Consider the following 25,623-nt stretch of genomic DNA (forward strand, 5'->3'; position numbering starts at 1 on the left):
GTACAAAGACAACCAGTGTCCTCAGAAAAGAGAGGCAGAATGTCATTCAAACTCCCGTTTCAAGGTCCCACGTGAACAAGATATTTCTGCAAGCCGGTTATTTTGCACGAAGGCCAGTAGAGAAACCACTGTTAACAGCAGGTCATATACAGCGACGTCTGCAATGGGCTGGGGACCACGTGCGTTTGCAGGCAAAACACTGGAATCACGTCGTTTTCAGTGATGAGGCCAGATATGGATTTTTAGGGTTGATCATCGAATCCGTGTCCACCAACGTGTACGAGGAGCATAAAACAATGATTGTGTACTGCCTAGGGTGCAAGCAGGGGATGGTAACGTCTCTGTTTCAGGAGCATTTCATGTCGGTGCCCAGAACCAGTTGGTTTTTCTAGGAGGCAACCTCATCCAGGATTCCTACAGAGACATTATACAGCAAACAATGCTTCGATTGGTAAGAGTCATCTTCAGGAACAACTTTGTGTACCGAGACGACTGCGCAACCCCACATCGAGGCCGCAGAATCACTGTTTTTCTTCAAAACCAATGTGTTCAGCAACTGCCCTGGCCTGCAAACTCTCCAGATATGAACCCAATTGCAAATATGTGGGCGGATGTAACTCACAGAATTAATAGCTAGGCGCCTAGAAAACGCAGTAGATACTCCAGCGCAGTAGACTACTGCAATCATACTGCAAACCGCAGTAGACTACTGCAATCATACTGCAAACATTCTTCAAATCTGCTTCGATTTGGGAGCTAATTAGCATATTTGAAACATGCTTCTATCATGCTGCTAATCTACTGCATTAATGCTCCTCTCTGTACAAACCTATGTAGTTTTTGGAGTATAATTGCAGTAGGCTATACTGCATTTCTACTGCAAATATGCTCCACACCACTACTGCGTTAATGCTTTTTTGCTACTTCGTTACTACTGCATTTTCGTGCGGGGGGGGGGGGGGGGGGGGGTCCTCGGCCGGTAAATATATATAGTGATAAACTGCGATAGGCAAATATCACTGTGTGGAATGATATCCCCACCAAAACTCTAAAAAACGTGTCACAGGGTATACATGCCATGTGGGATGAGGGCGCTGCAAGCGGCTGCTGGAGGTCATACCCGCAATTACTGACTTTTCATGATTTACTGTAGTGAGTTCTTTGTCTGTGTAAAATATCACTGTCCGGAGGCTATCATTTTCTTTAATATCTTATCTTAAAGTTTATACTGACATCAAACTGTTGATATGGTTTTCTGGGGGTGTTCCTTTCTTTTGAATGGCATCTTATGTAGATTTGATATTATTGACCAAAATATCTCACAACAGAAGACTGGATGTTATTATCACTCAGTGACATACTTTTTTAATGATTCAAGCCAAAAAATTTCAATCAGCACTCAAAAATAACAAAGATAAAAAATATTCCATATTAAGTAGCAACCCTGTATGTGCCGTCTGGTGATGCCAACGGCCGTCCAAATGACAACTGGACGGTGTGCTGGGAAGAGCCTTGCCTTGAGTATTTATTTAACTAGGGGCTTACTGACCAAAATTTTGGGTATTTATGAAGATAATGCCTGCTTGTATCGAGCTAAATTCTATACATAACGGTGCGGTACTGTTGTTCGATGTGGTTTGCTGCAGTTATCCAGAGTTGTTAGAAAATAATCTGAAGAGCAGACGATCGTTGTAGGATTATTACGCTTGAATCTTGCTATCCTCTTCGCCATATCCATGGTCAGCTTAATGATGAATCTTCATAAAGTTGAACTTATATATGGTATCATCCAAACTCAACCAAATGTTACAGAAGTAAAATGGTTTTTCAATAATGGCGATCCTAATTTGCATATTTTGGAAAATTGAGTAAATCTAATTCTAACAGAAACATCTTAATAATGTTCCTCGACCCTGAAAATATAGGTAAAGACACTTCATTTGTAATATTTGCCTGTCTATTTCCAGAGATATTGCAGAAAATAGGAAATCTGGCGGCCATTTTGTTTTTTTTTTTTTTTTGCAAATAAGACCGTTAAAACGCAAAATTTCGCTTGGGAACCGTGTAAATCGGATTCAGCATCCCAAAATTATGCCAATAAGCCTGGTTTCCAACTTTTACCCCAAAATGCCCCTACCATTCATCTTTTGTGGAAATCCCACTAGACTATTAGGACAAAGACCACCTGAGAGTTGAAGGGCACTTAACCCTCCAATTAAGAGGTAAAGGAAGTTCTAGTTAGATGGACGATTAAGATAGGACTTCTGAAGGTAGCTTGCATTGTTTATTTACCTCAATTCTGTGAAAGCAAACGAGTAGGGATGTCAGAACAATAGTGCGTATGCAATTTATACAGAAGATTTGTAAATTCAGGCGACCCTTACTTGCGATCGAAGGGGATTTTCGGTTATATTCAGTGAAAAATACACTATATTTATAGATAATAATATCATGATTAGCCCCCCAAAAATTGTACGCACAGTGCATTCGTGCGTATGCCTGGTTACGCCCATGAATGGTCACCGCCTCTGTTTGAAACGGGTTTTTCCAACATTCCTGTTATTAGAATTGAACACCACACCTGTCGTCCCAGTGTCGTTAGGACAGACGGTTGTACCTGACAAGGTGAGTGTTTTCATGCATTGAAATGTTGAAATGAAGAAACGAGTTTCCACAAGTGATTATAGCGAGGCAAAATGCTCATCTCCTTTCTTCTCGATATTTCCTATCTGTTTTGAGTAGTCTTATTGGATTTGTTGGCGAAAGCTACGTACCTATATAGTACGTGTCACGTGATAAACCACCTTGAAATTATAGCTTAAATCAAACATTTATCCAAATACATTTTCTATAGACTTTTGCAAGATTCAGCAGACGATAGGTATGCACTCGATTATTGAATTTACCCGCACGAAAATGCAGTAGTATCGAAGTAGCAAAGAAGCATTAACGCAGTAGTGGTGTGGAGCATATTTGCAGCAGAAATGCAGCATAGCCTACTGCAATTCTACTTCAAAAATTACATAGGGTTGTACAGAGGAGGAGCATTAATTAATTATGTATGCTTACAGTGGGTAAAACGTGATGGGCAGATCTAGTGAGAAGAGGGCCGGGTCAGATGATTTTAAAGTTGAAAAGGGCACATTTACCCATAACACTAAAGTGATGAATTGATACTATGAAGAAAACGTTTTTGTTTTTTTTTTTCACAAAATGTTGGCGTAATATCTTTGTAGTATATATATATATATATATATATATATATATATATATATATATATATATGAAATCAAGATCGAGCTGGCAAAACTAAAATCTAGAACCTAGGGTAGCTATGTCAAGCATGTGCAACGTGTGTAAGTCACTGTGTTATAATGGAGAAGTAGTACTCCGCAAGATTCGATTTCCTGCCTAAATATTCATCGCAATTTTGGTTTTCGTCGAAGCCGAATTCAGTGCGCCCGGTTGTGACCGAGGCTTTACGTCAGCATAGTGCTAACGTGCGGCTAACGTGAAAATCGATTTGCTGTCGGTGCAAACCCCACCCCCCTTACGTTTTAACCACCCATGTAGTCAAAATGAGGTAACACGTAACTTCAACTCCATGCACTTGGATAAAAGTAAGGTTAAGACATATTGCTATCTAAGTACCCTATATAAACACAACGGGGAAGGAAAATGGACCAAATAATGTTCAACCATTCATTACCACGATCGATCACCACAAATACGACCTAGTAGCCCACGGTTTCAAATAAAATGTCAAAAATTTTCGTTCGACCAAAAAGTATTTTATACGAGGTGAATCTGTGTCTGTACATAAACACTCAACTTCAAATCCATCCATTCATGTGAAGAAAACTAAGGTTTGGAGATCTTGCTATATTGATGCGCTTATAAACAACACGGGGAGTAACAGGGAACAAATAATGTATAACTATGCATTATAATGAACGATCACCCCAAATCCAACAATGACCGAACAAGGTGTGCACAATGCCATCTAAAACTTAGAGGTCCGCGGTTTCAAATAAAATTTCAAAAGTTTTCGTTAAACAAAGTCGTGAAATGTACGGTCGAATGTTCGAATGTACATGGTCTCCGTGGATCCGAACGTTTTCGTACTCCCACGCCTGCCTCAATGCCTCAAATACGAAGCGGGACACACGAACAGTATACGAGCACCGTATGTGGATATCACTGGACTCCTGTACTTGGTAATTTAAGCTTTAGAAAAAAAAGAGGGGGTCAGGGACACTACTGTTTTACTGAGTATAGTTTCTGTTTTCAGACAGAGCGTCATGATAACAAAACAGTTGTTAGAAGGGAGTTTTTGTGAGGATGTATACGGTTATCGATTTTGAAAAGGTTTATATAAACATTATTATGCACCGCACGTAAATCCTACATACCGTCTACGTGTTATGTATTGTGCAAGGTAAACACCGGAATACAGAGTATTCAGTAACAACAACCTGTAGGTCTATTGGTTTAAGATACTCATTCCATTTAAAATGTGTATGACACCACTGGCTTTGGGTGTAAATAAGACAATTGGTTATAAAATGTGAAACGATGACTCACGGGTTTTAAAATTATAATGTCAATAGAAAGAAGTTGCCTGGGTGATATCAGCCTCACGGTATGGACGCCCTTGGTTAACTTTATGTACGGTGCCTTGATATTTCACCCACAAGGTCAGGGTAGATTGGTTTGTCACCGAGCCCTCTTTGTCTCAGTACAGATGCCGTACATCCTCCGTGCGACTTCCAAGAAGATCGATAACTTATTATTTCTTGAAGTTGACCTGACAATAGCAGCTAGCATACCATACAGAATCTTGAGCCTGGTGACATATGTTGACACATGATTCAGCTCCCATTGTGTATTGACTGGTGACATAGACCCCATTCCGACAGATTTTAGATCGATCTATCCCCGTGGGGAGTCTCAGTAGATTACTGTTAGCTTACCGGCTTAAATGTCTGTCCCGCCTACTAAAAGCTGTAAGGTAATTAACTTCCGTGCGCGGTCGGCTGACAGCAATTTAGCATGAAAGTTGGATCGATCTAAATATCTGGGAATGCGCTCATAGTATTATTGTGTTAACTCTTAAGCTTAGGTTATAGGAATAGAGCTATGAATGTATTTATTATGTATTTATATTATATGTATTGTGTATTCATAATTTATTTCTGTATGTAAAGCCTTGATTGTATATGTCTTCTGTGTCTATACAGATTGTAATGTATTGTTGGCTAAAGGCCTTAAACTACAAAGAATAAATAAATCATCATCATCATCATCATCATCACTCAGACATTTACAATATATGTCAACAACGTAATGTTGATAAACTAATAGGAAAAGACTTGTTAACACAAAGTTTATGATTTAATTAATAATTATTTTAGGCCACACTTTTTTATTTTTATGGATGACATCCTGCGCGCGCACCGATTTTTGCCCGTTCTCCGAAAAAAAAAAAAAAAAATCCCCCCCCCCCCCCAGCCCCCAACGAAGTCGGTTGTTGCAAACGTCGTTACTGAATTTGCCAGGAAATGAGCTTTCTGCGCATGCGTATTATCGCCACGTGGAAATGTGGCCGCTTTGCCGTCAAATTCATCTCTAGGATTACTTTCAAATTACACGACAATTAAAGTTATAAAGAGAACGGGTGCCGTCGTTTTGGATTGGTATGCCATTGATATTGGGCATGGAGATATCATCTTTTTACAATTCTGCGAAAGGCTGGCGACCGCCAGCGATTATGGTCCGAAAAATTTCAGTGACATTCTGAATAAAGCAGCACATAGGCTACCAGGTTTTCTGTAGCAAAAAAAGGGTCGACAAGGGCGTCGAGGTATTTGGTGGGCTGAAGGTCAGACAGGCCACCTGACAGTTTGGCCGTGCGAGTCGAAGTAGACAAAATCGTCCGAAATGACCTTTAATAGATTTGGTATCTTTGCATCATTTTTTAAACATTTCTGTGAAGTGTTCAAAATGCTTTAATATTCTGAGAATACAAATAAAGACACACTGTATACAAATAAAGACACACTATACCAACAAAATGCATGAAATAACCTTAATAGATTTTGTAATAAGAAGTATATCTATTCATGACTTTTTTTTACATTTCTACGAAGTATTCACAATGCTTTACTATTTTGAGAGCATGGATAAAGACATATTGTTAGTTTGATACGTGTTTCTGTGGTAAAATTTGTGTTTCCAGCTGTGTACTGACAGCATTCCTTTACTTAAGCAGTATTTTTTTTTTTGGACTGTTTTTTTTTTCCGCCCTCTCGCACCGATTTTGGGGTACCCAGAGGATGTCATCCATAAAAATAAAAAAGTGTGGCCTTACTATCAAAACCCTTCTGGGAAACATACACAGATAGAAAATATCAGTCTGCCATATTGTCTTATCGAAAATGTTAGCCGTTTCCCGACACTAAGGCAGGTTGGTCGGCCATAAACATATACGGTAATTCTTCGATCTTTTCGATGGGGTAAAATAATTGTTCTGGCGAAAAATCCATTTTTATCGAGTACATCGAAATACGACATCGTCCAGTGACCCGTCGCTTCGAAAATAGCAAGTCAAAATCCAAGTTTTTTGGTATGTGTTGTTACACTTACCAAACGATGTCTGTGCGGTGCTGACATAATACCCGTGAACCCCTTTTCGTGCGGCATAACAGAAGTGAAGATTTTCACAACTTAATGTAATCCACTGTTTGGATTTTAGGTTGTGTTTCCGTATGTTGACCACGTACGTGCAAAATATCGTAGGGGGCTTTCCGAACGCGTATCGATCTTCAAGGAGGCCGCATGGAGAGCGTACGGAAACCGTACTAAGAATGAGCGGGCTCCGTATGAACAATTTTAAACCAACAAACCAAATGTTCGCAACCTTAAGCCTCGGTCACAACCGGCCGTACGGGCTCTTACGAGCTGTTTGCGTCCAAATTTTGCGCATAATCTCACGTCCCACGCAAGTCCTTCTTACGCAATTTCAAGTTCGCAGAGAGCCCGTAAGCACGTACGGAGGATGTTGGACATCTCCAAAGGATTCTACGAATAGCCTGAGAACAGCGAGGCCGCAAGCGTAACTTGCTCCCCTCGCCCGGTTTTAGTAAGAGAGACGTGCGTTGTGCAAGACGCACGTCGCAAGCAGTGAAGGAGCAAGTGCTCTTTGCGTGTTGAGTAAGGCGCACGCCCTCACAACTAACAAACAAAGTTGAGAGCACATTATTGAATCTAACTCTGTACCCAAGTAGTAACTATACTGTGCCAAGTCAGGTACTGATGATGTGCAGAGGTCTTATATTCCAGAATAAGCCATTACCACTAATTTATAACTTTAATTTTGTTTAATATGTTATTCATGAAAGAGTTCATGAAAGATTAATTTAATTTGTTAAATCGTGATCTTATTATTTTTATATTCAAATAATTGAATAATGTGGGTAAAATTGGTCTTCCACTTCTTATTTACATTTTTCCTTTACTACAAGATTATTTTGGAACAGTTGCAGCATTAAAATTTAAAATAAAGAGCAATCTGAAAAAAATAATTTTGCGCTATTATTAAATGATGATGATAGGAATTTCGGATTAAGAGATTAGTTAAATACTGAGTAGTGATATTGTCAGTAAATTTATGTAGAATCTGATAATATGATTTAAAATACGGATTGAATTCTTGGCCTTGCACTGGGCAGTTTCACACTTGTGCCAAGTGCTTTTTTGGACTCCATTGTACAGTGGTAAAAGTTCTTCAATTGCCATGACAGTTTTTAATCAGACTCTGTATGGTGCTGCTATCTGCTGGTGCTGTCGGCAACGAATTAGTTTGCCTTTGTTTCTGAGTGAATCTACCGTCTAAACTCACTATTTTTGAAAATATGTGCGTTTTGCTGAGGGTATAGGCTAGGCAATACACGGCAAACTTCTTAGTACGTGTGTAAAACAGAAATTTTTAAAAAACCCTAGCGATTTTTGGTCAGGAGTTGCTTGAAGCATAGCACAGCGTTGCTGTCTATCGGCATCAGACCGTAAGTTTGTCAATTATCACGAATTACCCACGAATCGCGAACCCATTCATTTTCCTATGGCAATCTAGCAACTCATTAAAAGTGCACGCATGCGCAGTGGGCTAAGCGTGACGTCATGCAGTGCATTTCTGGGGATGATAAAAGGCGTGCTCACGAAGCACGCTCGTGTCTTTACAATGATCGTCGACTGTGTAATTTTTGCTCAATTCAGTTTCTAATAAGCCTCCAAAAGGCAAGAGAAAGAAGCTTACATAGTAGAAAAAGGGAGGAGGAAGAAAGAAGAGGAAAAGAGGAAGCAAAATTGATGTACGCCGTCAGTACCTGAGGTAATTAAGTGTGAAGCAAAACTGAGGCAAAAGGGACTACTTTCGCCGTGCGTTGCATTGTAAGTGGTTAGTGTGTGCCACGTACACAGGAAGCAAGACAAACTCAAGAAATGAGTACAAATTCCACGGCCATCACTCCTTGCAATTAGCGCCCCTGCTTGAAAGGACATCTGATGTGGCACCTGCAACTCGCAAGGCAGACTTTCCTCTACCTCTACGACCTCCACGGCCTCCGCAACACCCACCCTAAAGCCTCGGTCACAACCGGATGCAAGAATTTCAGGATCGTACTTCCCCTGCGATTTCTGAGTGTTGCGGAGGCCGTGGAGGTCGTAGAGGTGTTTTCTTTTACCTCATCAATAATGAAAACCCATTTTTCGAACAAACAAATTGTGGATATAGAATACATTAAAAAATATATTTTATGAAAAAATTCAAATTAGATGGAAAGAAAACATTTTGAAATTTCCCGAACTCCGAACATATATGACATAAAAAAAAAAAAAAAAGAATTGAAAACTGAAAAATATTTACACCTAGATTTAAATAGAAAACAAAAATCAATTTTTACTCACTTTCGGATGGGCATTCTGCCTCTGCATGTAGAAACTGGACGATATACAAGTACACCTTCAAATGAAAGAAAATGCTAATTATGTAAAAAAGAATTAGAAGATGAGAGTGATTTCTTACTTCGGTGCACTGTTTACACAGAGGAAAGATATAACTTTTTGGCAAAGTTGGCAATCCAAAAAATGATACCTCTACAGAAGATTTGATGGAAAAAAATTTGAGGCAGCTAATATATGTATATTTATTAAGATTTTTGATAAAAGACAGGAACAATTGTACCCAACTGGGCCCAGCATGGATAGAGACGTAAAAATCAACCAGTGCCCCGTATCTCAAAAGCATCGCGTATTGCGAATCGCTATATCAAATAGAGGAGACAATGTATTACATGGGACGAGTATGGGCGAGTTATGGAATCGAGACGCTTGCGCACGTGCGCAACATAGTGAAGCTTTCGAGATACGGGGCCTAGGTCCCGTGGTGCATGAATACGGAATTTCAACCAAACCAAAAATGAATGATAAATATTTTCTGATAGCAGCATTTTAGCTACAGCTGGCATCTGTCTCCTCAATGTTTGTTCAGATATTAAGCCTTTGTTAGAGGTCGACACTCGATGTTATAATTCGCAATAACGAACATCTGTGCACCAGCTCATCATTTGCAGTTGAAGTCGAGATGCTATACACATGCAGGATATTGCTGAAAGTCATCAAACTTTGATAACTGAAGAGTTTGCAGATAACAGAGTTACTTGCTGCAATGGCAATGATAACTTATATTTAGTGATAAAAGCAATCGCATTTGTAAATAATTAGCTCTATTCCCAGATGACTACATGACACTAAAATATTTTTAGGACTCATAACGTCAGCAACATCACCTGACATTTGAGAGACGCCATTTGTTACTCCATCAGAGGGAAGTCTTAACAGAGCTCAACGAATGTCATATTGAAGACTTAAAATGTGGAAAAACCTGACAAAACGTCTTTGTGCAAGAACTCACTGAGTATGGAAACCCAAGGACGTTACTTTATCTGCTGATTGTAGAAGACTTCCTGGGTGAACTTCTTTGAAGAAATACCAGAAAAAGACCACCCAAATTATCAAATGTTTATGTTTTAGAGGTACAGTTTGCTTCCTATGTGCTAATTGGTCCCTTTTTTCCAGCTGTTTCAACCAATTATTAGATTGAAAAATAGATGCTTTTTTCCTCATCCTCTTCTCTCTCTCCTTTACCTCTGTCTCTTCTCTCTGTCTCTCTCTCATTCCTCATTTCCTCTTCTCCTCACTCCCCCAGTCTCTCTCTCTCTCTCTCTCTCTCTCTCTTGATTTATTAAAGGTACAGCATGGTTCTTATTCCTATCTACTATCACAAAGCCTTCTTCCCTTCTCTGTCAACATATATATTTTAACGACAATTTTTATAAAATATTCATAAAATCTATTGAGATATATCAAGTGTCAAGTGTTTTTTCTATGTATTTTATTATTATTATCATTATTATTTAATTTTATTTATTTATTTATTTATTTATTTATTTATTTATTTATTTTTATTTATTTATTATTATTTTTTTTTAGATTAAAAAAAGACAAAACTAATTAGACTTAAAGCTGACAAGTAGCTTACACCTACATGAATTATATTTCCTGACTGATATCACATGTCCCCTGTTAGTACAGCCTTGACTTTGGTCCTGGGCTCCGCATCTCGAAAGGTTCGCTATGTTGCGCACGTGTGCAAGTGTCTCGATTCCATAACCGATTCTATTTCGAAATACGGGGCCATAGAATCGAGACACTTTGGCACGTGCGCAAGCGTCTCGATTCCATGGCGAGCCTTTCGAGATACGGATCCCTGGTTATTGACAACATCACCTGATTTTGCTGCGTGACAATAGATAACTTATCAAACGATATGTCACTGTGTACAACTGCACTGATAGCAGAAGTAGAGTGAGGCAGTCAGTGAGGGTGGGAGGGGGGCGTTTTACCCACTTAGGTGTTAAAATCAGCCAGTTCCCGTCGTACATGTATATGGGATTTCAACCAAACCAAAAATAAATGACAAAAATGTTCTGATAGCAGCATTTTAGCTACAGTTCCCATATATCTCTTCCTTTACTCTTCTTTGAATATAGACATTTAAGCCAACACTGCTGAAGCATACAGTCTGCAGCCCGACGACGTATCTAAAAGTATGTGTAAATATTACACGTTTGTTAAAGCGGTATACAGTATGTCGTGCACAAGGTAATGAATCATATTTTTAGTTACGAGTAATGGTATTAAAGCACATTTATCTACCGTGCAAGTCTAAAGATCACCTCAATGAGGTCAGCAGACAAATCACCGTGATATCAAAATATTGTAGACACGCATACTTGGATCAACACGTCTGCCTGAACCGTTCATGAAATGTCGCAGTAAAAGGAAAGTATAAGATTTCAGATTGCCCTGGGTAAATACGACAAGATGGTCGATGTTAATCCCACCCAGCTTTACAAATAGTATGGTCAGCTTCACCAACGGAACGGCATTTCTTCATTCACTTCCTTCGATCTGCTTACTATACCGGTAGTAATGCAAACACGACATTTAACAAATATGTATGATGGACACCCGTGTGTCACTATCAGGTTAATACATGTTTCGCTATTGACTTCCCCTCCACCTTGATTCAATGTGAAGCCTCGGTCACAACCGGCCGTACGGGCTCTTACGGACTGTTTGCGTCCAAATTATGCTCAGAATCTCACGTCCCACTCATGTCCTTCTTACGCAATTTCGAGTAAGCACGTAAGCACGTATGGAGGATGTTGCACATGTCCAAAAGATTCTACGAATAGCCTGCAAACAGCGAGATAGCAAGAGAGACGCGCGTTGTGCAAGACGCACGTCGCAAGCAATGAAGGAGCAAGTGCCCTTTGCATGTTGAGTAAGGCGCACGCACTCACAACTAACGGACAAAGTCGAGAGCACACTGTGAATGCGTCGCACGTGCGTCACCCCACCGCCTGGTGTACGTTCGTGTCTTTACAATGAACGTCGACTGTGTAACGTGTACAACAGTAATTAAATTTTTCAAATTTTTGCTCAGTTTAGTTTCTAATCTGCCTCCAAATGGCTAGAGAAAGAAGCTTATATATGTTATAGTGAGAAATGACGACAGCAGTTTGGAGCTTTCGAACGTTTATTCACCGACTCTTGCTTCATACAACTTCACAAATATTTGTACTCAATTCTCCGTACTGATCACGCATTTACTTGTTTTTTTTTCAATTGTCTTTGCGTGATTACCAAAAATATTGTCCATTCGCATGTTGCAAGTCACTATGCAACATTTCCTTATTAGGTAATCCCTAAGAGGCTTGTTTTCAATTAAAGATATCTAAAATATTATTTGAATTACTCATATTTGGACCTTATCCAAAACTCAGTTATATCATGTGATAAATAGATGATCAAAATTATTATATGTTATGAAATTAACCAATCACATTAACTGTTACTGACTTTGACCTTTTCCATCTTTTTCTGACACTAAAAACATGTTCTACACTTGTTGACTCTTGGAGAGACTTACACTCAATAACTTTCTGTCCTTTTACTCTTTTAATTCCGCTTTAATTGTTATCTGTAATTAATGAAAGTGTAAGTAATTTGCTTTACAACATATAGTAGTAAGAAAAAGGAGGAGGAAGAGGAAAGAAGAGGAGAACAGGAAGCAAAACTGATGCACGCCGTCACTTACAATTGGTAAGTGGTGAGTGTGTGCCACGTACACAGGAAGCAAGACAAACTCAAAAAAATGAGTACAATTTCCACGGCCATCGCTCCTTGCAATTAGCATCCCTGCTTGAAAGGACATCTCATGTGGCCTTTGCGACTCGCAAGACAGAATTCCCTCTACCTCTACGACCTCCACGGCCTCTGCAACACCCAAAAATCGCAGGGGACGTACGATCCTGAAATTCGTGCGTCCGGTCTGTATTTCAATAACACTGATCACTCGTGTGAATTTCAAGACAATTGGCCAATCGATTTTCCTTAAAATGTGTTATAAGTGTACATATGCTGAAAAAAGTGAAAAAAACTGCAAACTTTTGTAAAATTAAGCCGATCATGTAGGTTTTTGAACTTGACCTGCGTATTATGAATAGTCATCAATTCTGTAAGTTTAAAGTAAAATGGTTTTTCACTCATCGTGTTTACGGTGTTGCATATATGCTAAAAAAATTGAAAAAAGCATTAATGCCATTAAAATAGCCCAATCATGCAGATTTTCAAACCTGACCTGCGTATTATGAATATTCTTCAGTTCTGTATGTTTCAAGCCAAAAGGTAAAACAGTTTTTCGCTTATCGTGTTATCGGTGTTGCATACAGTTGAATATTTAAATAGCTGTCACGGGGCCCAGCCTGTTTCCCTCAAACTGCTTAAATGCCAGAAAGAGAATTGAAACCTTTCAGTCAGTGTGTAGTAAACGCGTTTTCAAATGGACTCGCAATATCAGCCGTCTTCATGCATACAGCATTGCGCAAAAATGTTGGGTTTAGCTTAAACAATAGGTCCGGGTTTGGAGAACTGTCCGCGAACAGTTGGTCAATCAAATAGGAGATGCAATTGCCGCCTGGAAGAAGGGGAGACGGGTAGTACAGGGGGCTCCAAAAAGTTATTCAATTTTGTTGACTTGGCCATTAAACTTCGGGTACGAAGTTTAATCCGCTTATTGCCGCGTGTTGAGGCGGGGAGACCATCAGGGGATTAGTCGGCATTGCTTTTAAGTGGGTCAGCGATATTTGACCTGTGGATCTGTTAGTCCGCGGATCAACTTGTTCTGAATGCGATCATAATTATCCTTCAGTGTCCTTAAATGTTGGAAAAAGGAGGCAGAAGTGACGTCCAATGGAGACAGCTGCATGATCGAGATTGACAGTAAAATAGTGTACTGGTTGGTTCCGTGGCTCAGTTGGTAGAGTTCTCACACTCGGCGTGAAGGTTCTGTCCACCAGCCCTATACGACCTGAGAGACGAGCTTCCAACTTCCCACGGACCCGCATACGGTAGGAGACACAAATGTAAAAATTATCAACAAAGAATTTACATGAGTGTCTTTATTTATCTATTTTGTTTATCATTTTAAAACATTTGATAACGTTGAAGAGTGAAATAATTCACGTCAGCGTAATTAAACCTTAAAACGAACTGAAAACAAACAATTCTGGCAATTTAGCTATATTTTTAACTTATTTAAGTGTTAGTCTAAACGACATTATATTAATAAAAAGCTTTTAACACATAAATCCTAATTGTGTATTTAATGAAAAAACCAAATTATGTGTTTTGCTTTCGCTTCATATTGCGTTTAAATGAGTCAGCGTGCTGAAGTGAGATCCTGTTTTGTCATTAACCGGAAAATCCGGGTTTACAGTAAGTGGCACTTGTTGGGAACGGGTTTCATTTTCTGTTTTCTAGTCCTTATTTGAAGCCGGTTCCTGTTATCATGTTTACGCAGCTTTAAGCAGAAAGTAATACGGTAATTAATTAAAACTTTCTAATGCCTTACTTTTTAATATTTATCATTTCCGACTTGCTAATTACAACACTGTAATCTCAGACACAAAGCCTGCTCACCTGGCAAACGTTTCTTATCGTTTTACGTGCTTAAAACAAAATATGATTTTTGGGGAAAGAATACATTCGTGTTGTGCGAATGTATTTGTTCTGAATATCGTCATACATCCGGAACTCAATCACGCGGTTTTCCAAAGAAATAAGATGCCCTGGAGAGGAAAAAACAGGTTTTATAGAGGCTTGGAAACTTGATTCTGTAATTATAACTAAGTAAGACAAATAAAAAACAAAAGATATACAGCAGAAGCTTGACATTTGGTGCTTATCGAACTCCTGTATCCTGCAGACCTTCTGAGAATTGTGTTGTACTGGTAGTTAACAGGATGTGATCACTTTGACTAAACTGCACCTTCACAGAGATACATGAATAACATGCATCGAAACAAGCAATTTGTGGGTGTGTGTGTGTGTGTGTGTTTAAGTATGAAGGCTGGAAAGGCGAAATAAAAGAACAGAGCACATATCCCAGTGCAGACAAAACAATTCTTAATAAAGTTACAAGGGTAATTAGTCTACATGTCTGGTGAATAATTTGTTGTGGATGAAATGGAGCGTACCCTAAAATTCAGGGCTCAGGATGTTTTGCTGTTTTAATAACAGATATCAAAGGTGAGATTACATTGACCTCTGAAACTGGGGGTGGATGGGTGGTCGCACAGAGTCCAGCCGCACGTCCAACAACATTATATTCAAAAACTCAAGAAAAAGAAAATAGTAAGTCTTGTGAAAAAGTTCCCAAAATGCACTTTCAATATCTAACAGAAAAGATAAATGGGTAACCTAGATTTGAGGTCACAATTAGTCAATAGTTTTAGGCGGATATTGTATAGTTTCCTTAAATCAAGATTCCATTGCCATTTCAATTATTATTTTGGAAATTGCTTCCTCGACTGTACGTTTCGCAGGCGGGGTTAATTTTTGTAGATCCGTTTCCGTTAAAACTTGGTCAATAAAACCGACAAACTTTCAAACTCCTGTAGGGACGGAATAATGCCAAAAAGAAAGTAAAACATTCGTCAATATATAAGAAATAAACTTCTCCTTGATAACCCAAAGGACGGGGTGGTGTTATTTGTTTGAAAGACAGCAAGCGTTCACGTGAGGTACCGTACTTGGATTAAGAATGTGTACATTTACCCCGTGGACCATTTGAAGATTACACTGCGATTAATGCGGTGGAAAATACAATAGAGAGAGTGTATAATGATAGGGTCGCTAAACGATTGTTGACGGCATATAGTAACTAGCCTAATCCCCTGGTGGCCTGGGTATCCACGCCCCCTTAGAGTATTTATGTAAACAAACGGTCTCCCGTAGCGAACTATCCTTTTGTTCAACAGCTTCGCGCGTGCAGCTGATTATGTATGTAGTGACACTATAGCTAACTGCATATAAATTTGTGCTAGCTGTTATTTGATTCATTCTGCTGTGTCGGATGTTGTGGATCAGCCCACTGGTTCGTTGACTTATGTTTTTTCTGAAGATTTGTGGAGCAGATTTTGAGTGCTTAATTATTTACCCTCCTTCTAACAAGAGAAAGGGGAAGGGAGATAAAAAGAGACAGAGTGTCAAATGAAACGGGTAATGAGTAATACATTACAGTAAATAAAGGGACTCGCGGTGGAAGAAACGATAGACTGTTTTGCATTAAGGTATGCCCTTATAATCCGACATGGCCCATAACATGATCCATGACATGACTCATTGTTGTATGACTTATATTTGTGCCGACTTACATTTTACTCTCGTTCATTTCGTGAAACTCTTTCCTTGAATAAAGTTTTGCCTGTATAAATTAACTTTGTGACATGAAATAATTAATTAAACGCGTCTGTTGAAAAGGGGGCTTTTCGTAACTAATAAAGGTTCATTCACTATTCAGAAAAATATCGTCGCCGTTCGTCGCCGCTACCTTCAGGAAAGCGTACCCTCCGCGTGGATCACCGGCATTTTTGATCATCTGACAAATTAGGGCAATTTACGTTTTAGCTAATAATTCTTAATTTACTAATATTTTGGACTAAATTCGATGTCAGATTCATAGCAATGACGGAGAGCCGCCAGAGTAACTGTTTAATTTTCTACACTAATCAAACTAGAACGCGTGGCGATAAAATGTGTCGCTAGATCTTGTAAACACTCAGCGAAATGCACCTAGTGACTATATTCAATGTGCCGTCACTTAATTGCTTTCTCGATTTCATTAATTGGCGATTATAATTGCAGATAACAAGGAAGAGGAAATGCTGAAGACAAAACAACGTCGGGTCTTTGTGTGACTTTCTCCCTAAACACTTTTTATGTTGCTGTCAAAGAAAAAGGAGTCTAGATAGCGATTATTTAAACCACTGCTGCTGCTTTTGCAGGTAGACTTCCTCGTTTATCATTTAAATGCTCCCCTCCCCCAGCAGACCCAACTTGATGCATGTACGTCTTGGTAGCTATAGTACAGATCTTGGTTCAAGTAATGAAAGGTTTAAGCACAAAACGATAATTTGAGGCTATTTTTTGATTCAAGACAAAATTAGGTATCTATTCTTACAGTCGGCATGACGTCACAAGATGGCCGCCACGCCCGGACTAGGGTAAAACAATCTGTAAGCTCCATTACTCCCCATGTTAAAATTATCAACTTTGATCGTCTGTATCTCTCACACCGGTAGATAATTAAACTTGACAACTGTTTAATTATATCAACATAGGTATTTAGTGTCAGGAAATGGCCATCAAGGACCTTTTCTAGCATTGATGCCGATTTTATCAGCGATTGAAATGCACCTCTCTTACACTGTAATTATATGAGCTGCAGTTACAGTTCTGATTGTTTTTCAGGTAAGAAGTTCCAATGGCTTTGTTATCGGATGAATCTGTCCACTGACAGCGATTGAACAGAACTTACCTGGATCCTCAAACAATCATAGAGCCCTTTGAGGTGGTTTCATTGGAAGAAAGTGGTCTTATCAGTTGGTGTCATTGTAGCAAATAGAACTAAAATAGATATGATCTTCACAGGTGTGGTCATTGTATTTGTCTTTGAAAAGGGGGTTGAAAGAAAGCTCTAATGACAATTTACTAGTCTGATTTTATTACTGAAAGTACATGCCATTTTGAGAATTTGAACAATTTTTTCTAGTAATTTTTTAATTCCCATGTTGCTGCAGACAGAATTCTGAGATCATGGACAGAATAAAATTTTTACATACTCAATAAATCATTTAATTTTTGTACTATGAAGTGTGTGAATGGCAATAATGTGCTATTGGAACAGATAAGTAATACCTTTTCTTTGTGATGTTGCACACTTTCATCAAGAGGATAGAACGCAAGAAAGGCTATCAATGCACATACTCCAGTATATGAACTGGAAGAAACAAGCGGGTGGAGCTGTTTGCTGAGTAAAATCTATTAACCCATGCAATTAGAAAAAAACACTCAGCAATCAAATTTTTGTTATGGATTGGACACTACTGTTATATTTGCTTAAGTGTGATATAGAAATTCTAATTCATTTTTACTGTACAAATGTTAATTCAGAATGGAACTTTACAGCGTATGTCAAGGAATTTTATAACTCCTTTCTTACGTACCTTATACATGTAGATAGAAATAAAATGTAAATTTAAAGTCAACAAGTTTTATTGTATCTTTCATTTTGCATTTTGTTTAAGAATTCAAAGTGATTTATGACGGTTAAATATGCATTCAATTCAGATTTTTATAGATCGTACTTTGTATTGTGATATTGAGTCTGATGTTCTAAAAATGAAAATGAAATCACTACCGTATAAATTTATATTATTTTCTAAAAAAAAAAAAAAAAAAACACCATGAACTTCATTTAGCATCAGAGTCAAAAATGATTTGTAGATTTTGACAATTTATAAAGATTTAAGTGAGGCTTTCATTCAAAACTTTTTGTTTAATTGGATAATTATGGATGAATCTATTTATGAAAAATAATTTTGGCAGGCCTCTAATGAAATTTTTTACGTTTTTGCAGAAATTATAAAAGCTAAAAAAGTATTTCATAGTCTCTTCAAACATAATCCAGACAACAGTAGAAAAATAAATTTTAATGAAAAACACAGCAGTGACAAATTAAAATTCTTTTTGAAAGCACATTAATTGCATTACTTGAGACACCTGCTTCGAACACGTCAGGACTGAGCAGTGCTACCCAAGCCTCCTTTTCTAGCTTATCAAATCTTTCAAACTGAGACCTCTAAAAGCAATATGAATATAATAATTTTCTTTGTTTAGATAATGATTTTATTATACAAGAATTCTGACTGTATATTAATGAACTGGGTGCGTGTCCCAGTAGGAAAAATTGCTTTAAAAATAGTACACCACCATCGTTGATAAAGTCGCCACTGACGCTAGAAAATCCTTTTGATGGCAATTTCCCTGAGCTAAATACGTAAGTGAATATCAACAAACAGTTGTCATGCGTATTTGTTCACAGATATACTTGATACAGACGATAAAATATACCTATTACAACATGCATCTGGTGTAAACTGAAATTGCAGCCCGTTGGAGGAGTGTTGGTATTATCGCTGATAAAATCACCATCAGCTCTAGAAAATCCTCCTGAGGCCCATTGACCGACGCTAAAAACCCTAGTGAATATAACCAAGTGGTTGTCACAAGTAATTGTCCTCTGGTCTGCTTGATATGAACGATCAAAGTTCACCAATTTAACATTGAGAGTAATGGGCGCAAGCCAATGTTTTACCCTAGTCCAAAATGAGAGCCTCGTTCTGGGTTCGGTAATCCTGTAACCGACTGTAAGAATGGTGTGTGACAATAGGGACTTTACAAAGCTTAATTTGTCCTTAAATATACTGTATATTCCAGTAGCATAGGCGAGCGACGTAATTGTAACCTCAACCTGAGGTATCTCCCATGAAAGTGGAGTACAAAAATTAACTTTTTTAAATATAGATTACAACATGCTGTACAATGACAATGAGTCTTAAAAGGTTTAATGGACTTCTTTGCCTTAAAAGCAATTAATTTCAAAATTAAAAGAAACAGTTTTTTTTTTCGGCGAGCGTGGGTAGACAGTTTACGTCAGGTGATTCGTTAAAGTCGAGGAGTGTTTCACTATCAAATGTGTAAATCATATATGTCATAAAACACTATAAGAAAGTTTTTTTGTTACGATCTGCAACATTTGTTAATTTATATAGCAGGGCGAAGTTAACGCCAGAGGTAAATAGAACCTAATACCGTAATCCTCCTCGTCCATTTATTTAAATCATATCAAAACGTTTGATACACAATGTTCATTAATGTCATAATTTTGGCGATTTATTATAACCATATTGGTACATAATAGATTGGCATAAGTTAAGCAACAACCAGTGTGAAGAACAACACCCTTTTTAAATGAGGCAAGGCACCCTCTTCACACTGATTATAACCTTGAGAAAGACATTATGCAACAAGGCAAGGGAGTTATGCAAAGTTCTTTCAACTCATGTGTGAATACAACACATTCTATGTCACTTTTACAAGACAATGGAGGCGAGCAAGTAGAGTAATTACAATATACAATAAAAAGGACATTAGTTAAGAAAGCTTACTTCGGGTCAGCCCTTTGCTTGTTCGGATGAAAGAGATGGATATCTCGCCGCGACTCCCTTCGTGTGTTTGTGTGAAAGTGTGAAAGACAGGCAACGGTCTTGAGTCGCTGTTGATATTGTTCTCGATCAATATTGAAGTATAACTCCTTCGCCTGCATGTAAACGTGTTACTTTTCCTTATGTTCACTATATTTCTTCTAGGTGGTTGAGACAACGTGATTAGATCGATAAAAGTAAAGGTTAATCTAAACAATTAGATGCGATTTTTGTGAAATGACTTATTAAGTGATGTGCATGTACCTAGCATGTTTAAATTCTTGAATTTCTAATTTATAAAATCTTTCATACACGGCTTCATATATGTATTACTCTCAGGCCATACTCTTCGATATTATTGTGTTATACGGGACTCCTGGAAACCTGAAGCACAGGGCTACGGAGTCTTGTTATCCTTCATGCAGTTTTATGGCTGGGATGAACACTGCGAAGTAGAAACGGGCTTTACTTAGCTTTACGTAATATACGACAGTTTAAACAAAACCAGTCTGCAAGGCTTGCTTTGATTTGGCGTTAACCTTACACTGGTTTTAAAAGAACAAATATAAATATGTTCGATGGATTAAATGCCGGCTTCGTTATATTTTTAACTAAATGCGTTCATTTGCACAGTTACACAGGTAATATTTTTAAGTTGTCTGTCGTTCAGCACGCATTATAGGCGAGTAGCTAAATAGTGACGATGATCAATCCAAGTACAATCTTGGCAAGTATTGTTTACAAAATAGATCATGATGAATAAACTTAATTACGCTTTAATAAATAATAAACACAAGGTTCGGTTATTGTCACTTGAAAGCTTTCGATCAAAGACGTTCAATGAAATCACAAATCATTTGACGATTAAAAATGGACAGGTTCAAGGGGCAGTTTTTGTTTCAGCTAAAGGGACTTCAGGTTCAGGTAGAGGGTTCAGTTACGTGTTTCATCGGATGATGGTAGCATCACGCCCTAGGTCTAAGCGAGTTGAATAGAAGCTTTTTATCCAAACATCCTATTCCTAACTACTGAGTTAGGACAAAGGTCTAGTAACATGCACTGTGCAATTACTATTAATGGATCAGATGCATACTTGATTGTTTTTCCTCTGGTGTCGCACGTATGCATCCTTTCTTGAGTGATCTAAAACAAGTCGCTAGTGTACCATATTTCTCACTGTAGCAAAATATGTTCGACTTGGCGGTTCTGAACGGCAGCCGGATTTTATTATGTCAGTTAAAAAAAATTGAAGACCTTCATTATTTACCATCAGTCCTCTCATTGATACACCTGTGCTGTTGAAATACAATGATAGGACAAGATATGAAAAGCATTCAAATTTAATCACATATAATGCAGTCTTCTAAAAAATTACATATCAAAATGTAAGTAAATAAAATCACAAAAATTAGAATGACTAACATGCACCAGAGAGCTCAAAACCATCCAGGTCAGTTTTAAAATTAACCTGTTAACTAACCCTTCAATTTAAAAGGTTTTAGATTGCGTGGGGCCCTCATTTCTACCAATTCAGGGGCAATAACTGCCTTCCAATATTTCTTGTTTGCAGACATTATCTCAGCAATAAACACATCATCTCTGTAAACTCTCTCCACAGCAGGTTCCCCTACAGGTGACCACATAACAAAATCGCACCAACTAAGACCTGTAACACCCAACTGAAATTGAACTTGATAATAGTATCCATGAGATCTTTTCAATGTAAATTACCATTGTTGATCTTGAAACATTGGGACGACATTTCCTTTTTCATCTCCCCTCTCTCAACAGCACTTTTTAACTCAACTGGTGACCTGTGACTAAAAATCTTCAACACCTTCATTTCTACACATCCCATACTGTGATTTTCTGATGGGTCTTTTACTATTCCATCAGGACTACAGGCAAGACAGGGTTCTACAACATTTACCCATAATCCAGTGGGCTGTACCTCTACCAGTGGACACTGCTGTTTCATGTAAGCAAAATAGTCCATTCTTGCTTGCTCTTCTTTCTACAAACCTTCCTGCATGTACCTAGTGACGACCTGATGGAGTCCCCACACTTTTCTTTGAACAAACTTCAAAGAAGCTTCACTTCGCCTTTTTCTGGTACCATTTTCCCCCATCAATGGTAATATCGATGTCTACGGACCTTCCACTTGCTATGCAATCATTGCATCTAGATTAAAAACAAAAAACAAACATTAGCAATGATCGAACACCCAAAGACAAGTTATTTTTGGAGGGAAATGATCTAAAAAACAATGATCAGCCCCAATAATAAATCTCTCCTGCACCAACTTGTATGTCTATAATGCCACACAAAACACTGACTTCCTGTGTGTGTGTGTGTGTGTGTGTGTGTGTGTATAAAAGAACATTGGTCATAAAACTTGAAATGTGTAAAACATTATAAAAAATATATTTGGTTCAATAGTATGAGTACTGTCAGTAAATAACTACTCAGCTAATGTTTGCACTTTAAATTAAGACACATTAAATTCTAACTTAGTGTAGGCCTACCTGCATCCAGTTCAACAAAATGTTCAATCAACTGACATGTTCTAAAATAATTCAGTACATTTTTAAAACTAATTATATCTAATTGACATCAAAGGCCTATAATAAACCTTGAAAGTCTAAATCATACATGCAACCTGGAAATAAAAAAAAAAAAACTCTTAAGCTATCCACTTGTGCAGTGGGCCCTATGAAACGAGACCGCCATTTTCATTTTGTTTATATACACACACAAGGATACAAGAGCAACGTGTTATACTTACGCTGATAGAACAGTCAAAGTTTGGCCATTAGTACCCACATTGACTAAACCATCTCAAAACTATAGGAAGACGACATTTTATTGCACCGTAGTTATATTAACACGATAGTACAGTACAAGGCTTCTGAACATGACACTGTGAAGTCCGGTCGCATTTTGATACACACGTAATATGTTTACTAGTATATTCATTCCACCCGCGAAAACCTATCAGTGATATCGATGATAGCAACTGCGAGTTACTCATATTTCACTGATGTAGAGACATACATGAATATTTATAAGAACGTCTCTTTCCGACACACGTGTTTTACAGTCACAAGAAATATCACTGAACCTACATTTCGACCAGTTCACTCCGGTTTCCACTAGATTTTAAGCCCCTGCAGGCAAGCCAACGTCTCAACTGGATATTGGAATGTTCAGCTGCTGTTTCATAGGAAAATTTTGCTCCCGGGACATCATCCTCGGTCAATCTTACGAAGGAAACCGTTGGTGTCCCTTCCTTCGCCATTGAAATTCAACGTGCAGACTGCTGTGCTTGTCCGACTTCCGCGTTCAGCAGTGAACTCATTAATATGCATGAGATAGTAGTGACGCAATAGGTTGCTTCTCGCTATTGTATAGGCATGGTTTAAGCTTTTTCGAGAGATAATAACAGTCGCGTTTAACAATAGATAGCGAGCTATAGTAAGACCCCCTCCTCTTTAACTGATGATTTACAATTTTAATTGACCGTACTTTCGTATATGGTATGATCACACAGCCAGACTTCCCCCTGTTGCACGTTGTAGTTGGATTGTCATTGGGCCTATGTCAATGCACCTCATTTAATTTCAATATTTTAATATAAGCATAATATAAGTAATATATTCTTTCCCTATTCCTCTTTCATTATCATTCATGTTTTATAAATACTTGAATGCTTGAATGCAGATATTTCAAATTAAAACGTAAGTACATAAATGAATTATACATTTATAAATTAATGGAATAAGAATTTTTTTGAGACAGATTGATGCTGACGCTCATGCATTTCAACCAAACAAACAATAATTAGTTCAATTTTTGACTGCGGAAATTTCTTATAGGATGAAATAACTGATAACAAATTTAACTAGCAGTTTGTTAGCAACACTAAAAACCAGCTGCACGTGCCAAACTAGTGAACAAAATGACAGTTCGCTTCGCGTGGCACGCCTTAGCATGGGTTTTAGCCTCTTAAAGCTATAATCCTATCGCCGCAACAAACAATAGGGACCCTCTGGCTGATGTATCCTGCTGTTAATTACACCTAGTTACAGCGGATTGTCGCGCTCACGCTGGACCACAGAAACCAGCCTCATGGGGTTCACTCGTATAAGTATTGTGTTATTCCACCTAAGCTATTGTGTTTGTGCGTTCGAATTTTGAAGGGGTTTATACGGCCCTCCATTGTATTCACAAGATAGGGATTAAAACATTTCGAACGTTGTTACACCGGTGTACAACGGAAACAAAATTATTCCGACCACTGTAAAGGTCACTAAAAGTGCTCGCATTTGTGTCACGGGCATGCATGTTATTTAAATTAGTCTGTTTTAAGTGCAAAGGAAAAAAACAGGAACGCATTGATTTATTATTAAATACAGTCGCGAATAATGAATACAGTCGTAAAATATAGGATCACATATACTTATTAAGTCTTAAAATTACAATAATGTAAATGTTAATTAAAAAATATACAGTAAATAATTAGTGTTATTATCAAAATTGTTTGTTAGAAAATGTGTGAGAGAAAAATACTTTTTTAAGATCAAATCATTGCTCCAGTTAAGTTTTAACCCTCAAGAGACCAAGCTATTTTACTGACTGAAATGACCAAGTGGGGTCATCTATGACCCCATTATGCTCTGTACAGGGATCCTTATTATATAAGGCTGTTGATGGTTTATCACACCTTTACTACTCCTAGGATTTAAGACAAGTATTCAATAATGATCTAATTTAATAAGTATTCGCTAATAATACTTTTATTGCATAGAATAACCAAGCACAGATTTTAAGAACAACATTACACAGTATTTAGACAGTCCTTGTCAGTCTCTTCTTGCAGAAGTATTTCTCTTTTTATTTGCCACACTAAATGAAAAAAGTACATTACAAAATTACTTTGAGTAAAAATATATTGACTTATGTTGAGATAGCATCCTGCTAAATTCAATAAGAATAATTAGCTGACTTGCTGAGTAGGGAATACCCTAATGCTGGTAAGGAAGTCATACTACTCAGGACACATTCAATCAACCTACATGTGTGTTACTACCACATCTGTGTATAAAACAAAATCCACACATACAATTTGTTAATATATGTATAATATGATGTTGAAAGTATTCTTTAGATTTCCAAAATACCCCAAAATTGTAACCGTCAAACTGAGAGACCCAATTATGAGAACACGTTCCAACAAAGCTACTGAAATTAGATTCAGCGATTCACTGTTAGTAACACTTCAAGCACAATCTTCACAAACCACTTATCTGTGCCATTGTTTTGGGCACACTGGCTGGTTGCATGAAACACATGCATGTGACATTACTCTGTCAGTGTTGCTAGGGCAAAACAT

The 25,623-nt window shown here is 37.9% G+C and overlaps 1 protein-coding gene and 2 long non-coding RNA genes across 5 annotated transcripts in view; 2 read left to right on the forward strand and 1 right to left on the reverse strand.

Annotated features, from left to right (window-relative positions):
• Positions 1–2,567: 2,567 nt before the first annotated feature.
• LOC106169402 (uncharacterized) overlaps positions 2,568–25,623 on the forward strand; it is a 65,588-nt gene continuing 42,532 nt past the window's right edge. The window contains exon 1 of the mRNA XM_087014107.1: positions 2,568–2,625. The gene's annotated coding sequence lies outside the window, so the exon portion shown is untranslated. The remainder of the gene's footprint in view (positions 2,626–25,623) is intronic.
• LOC147761961 (uncharacterized) lies at positions 8,775–20,194 on the forward strand. 3 transcript variants are annotated; one of them, XR_015334570.1, is made up of 5 exons: positions 8,775–10,091; positions 13,835–14,033; positions 14,446–14,506; positions 16,831–17,201; positions 17,437–20,194. It is a non-coding gene; the product is annotated as an uncharacterized LOC147761961 (long non-coding RNA). The 3 variants fall into 3 exon arrangements; XR_015334571.1 differs by lacking the exon at positions 14,446–14,506 and having other exon boundaries at positions 8,778–10,091; XR_015334569.1 differs by lacking the exons at positions 8,775–10,091; positions 13,835–14,033; positions 14,446–14,506 and having other exon boundaries at positions 14,514–17,201.
• LOC147761962 (uncharacterized) lies at positions 18,413–24,583 on the reverse strand. The gene is made up of 2 exons (XR_015334572.1): positions 23,357–24,583; positions 18,413–22,412 (listed from the first exon to the last, which is right to left on the reverse strand). It is a non-coding gene; the product is annotated as an uncharacterized LOC147761962 (long non-coding RNA).

This window comes from Lingula anatina, chromosome 5 (genome assembly GCF_051362555.1).
Source record: "Lingula anatina isolate TDL-2025a chromosome 5, LinAna3.0, whole genome shotgun sequence".
Taxonomy (NCBI): Eukaryota; Metazoa; Brachiopoda; class Lingulata; order Lingulida; family Lingulidae; genus Lingula; species Lingula anatina.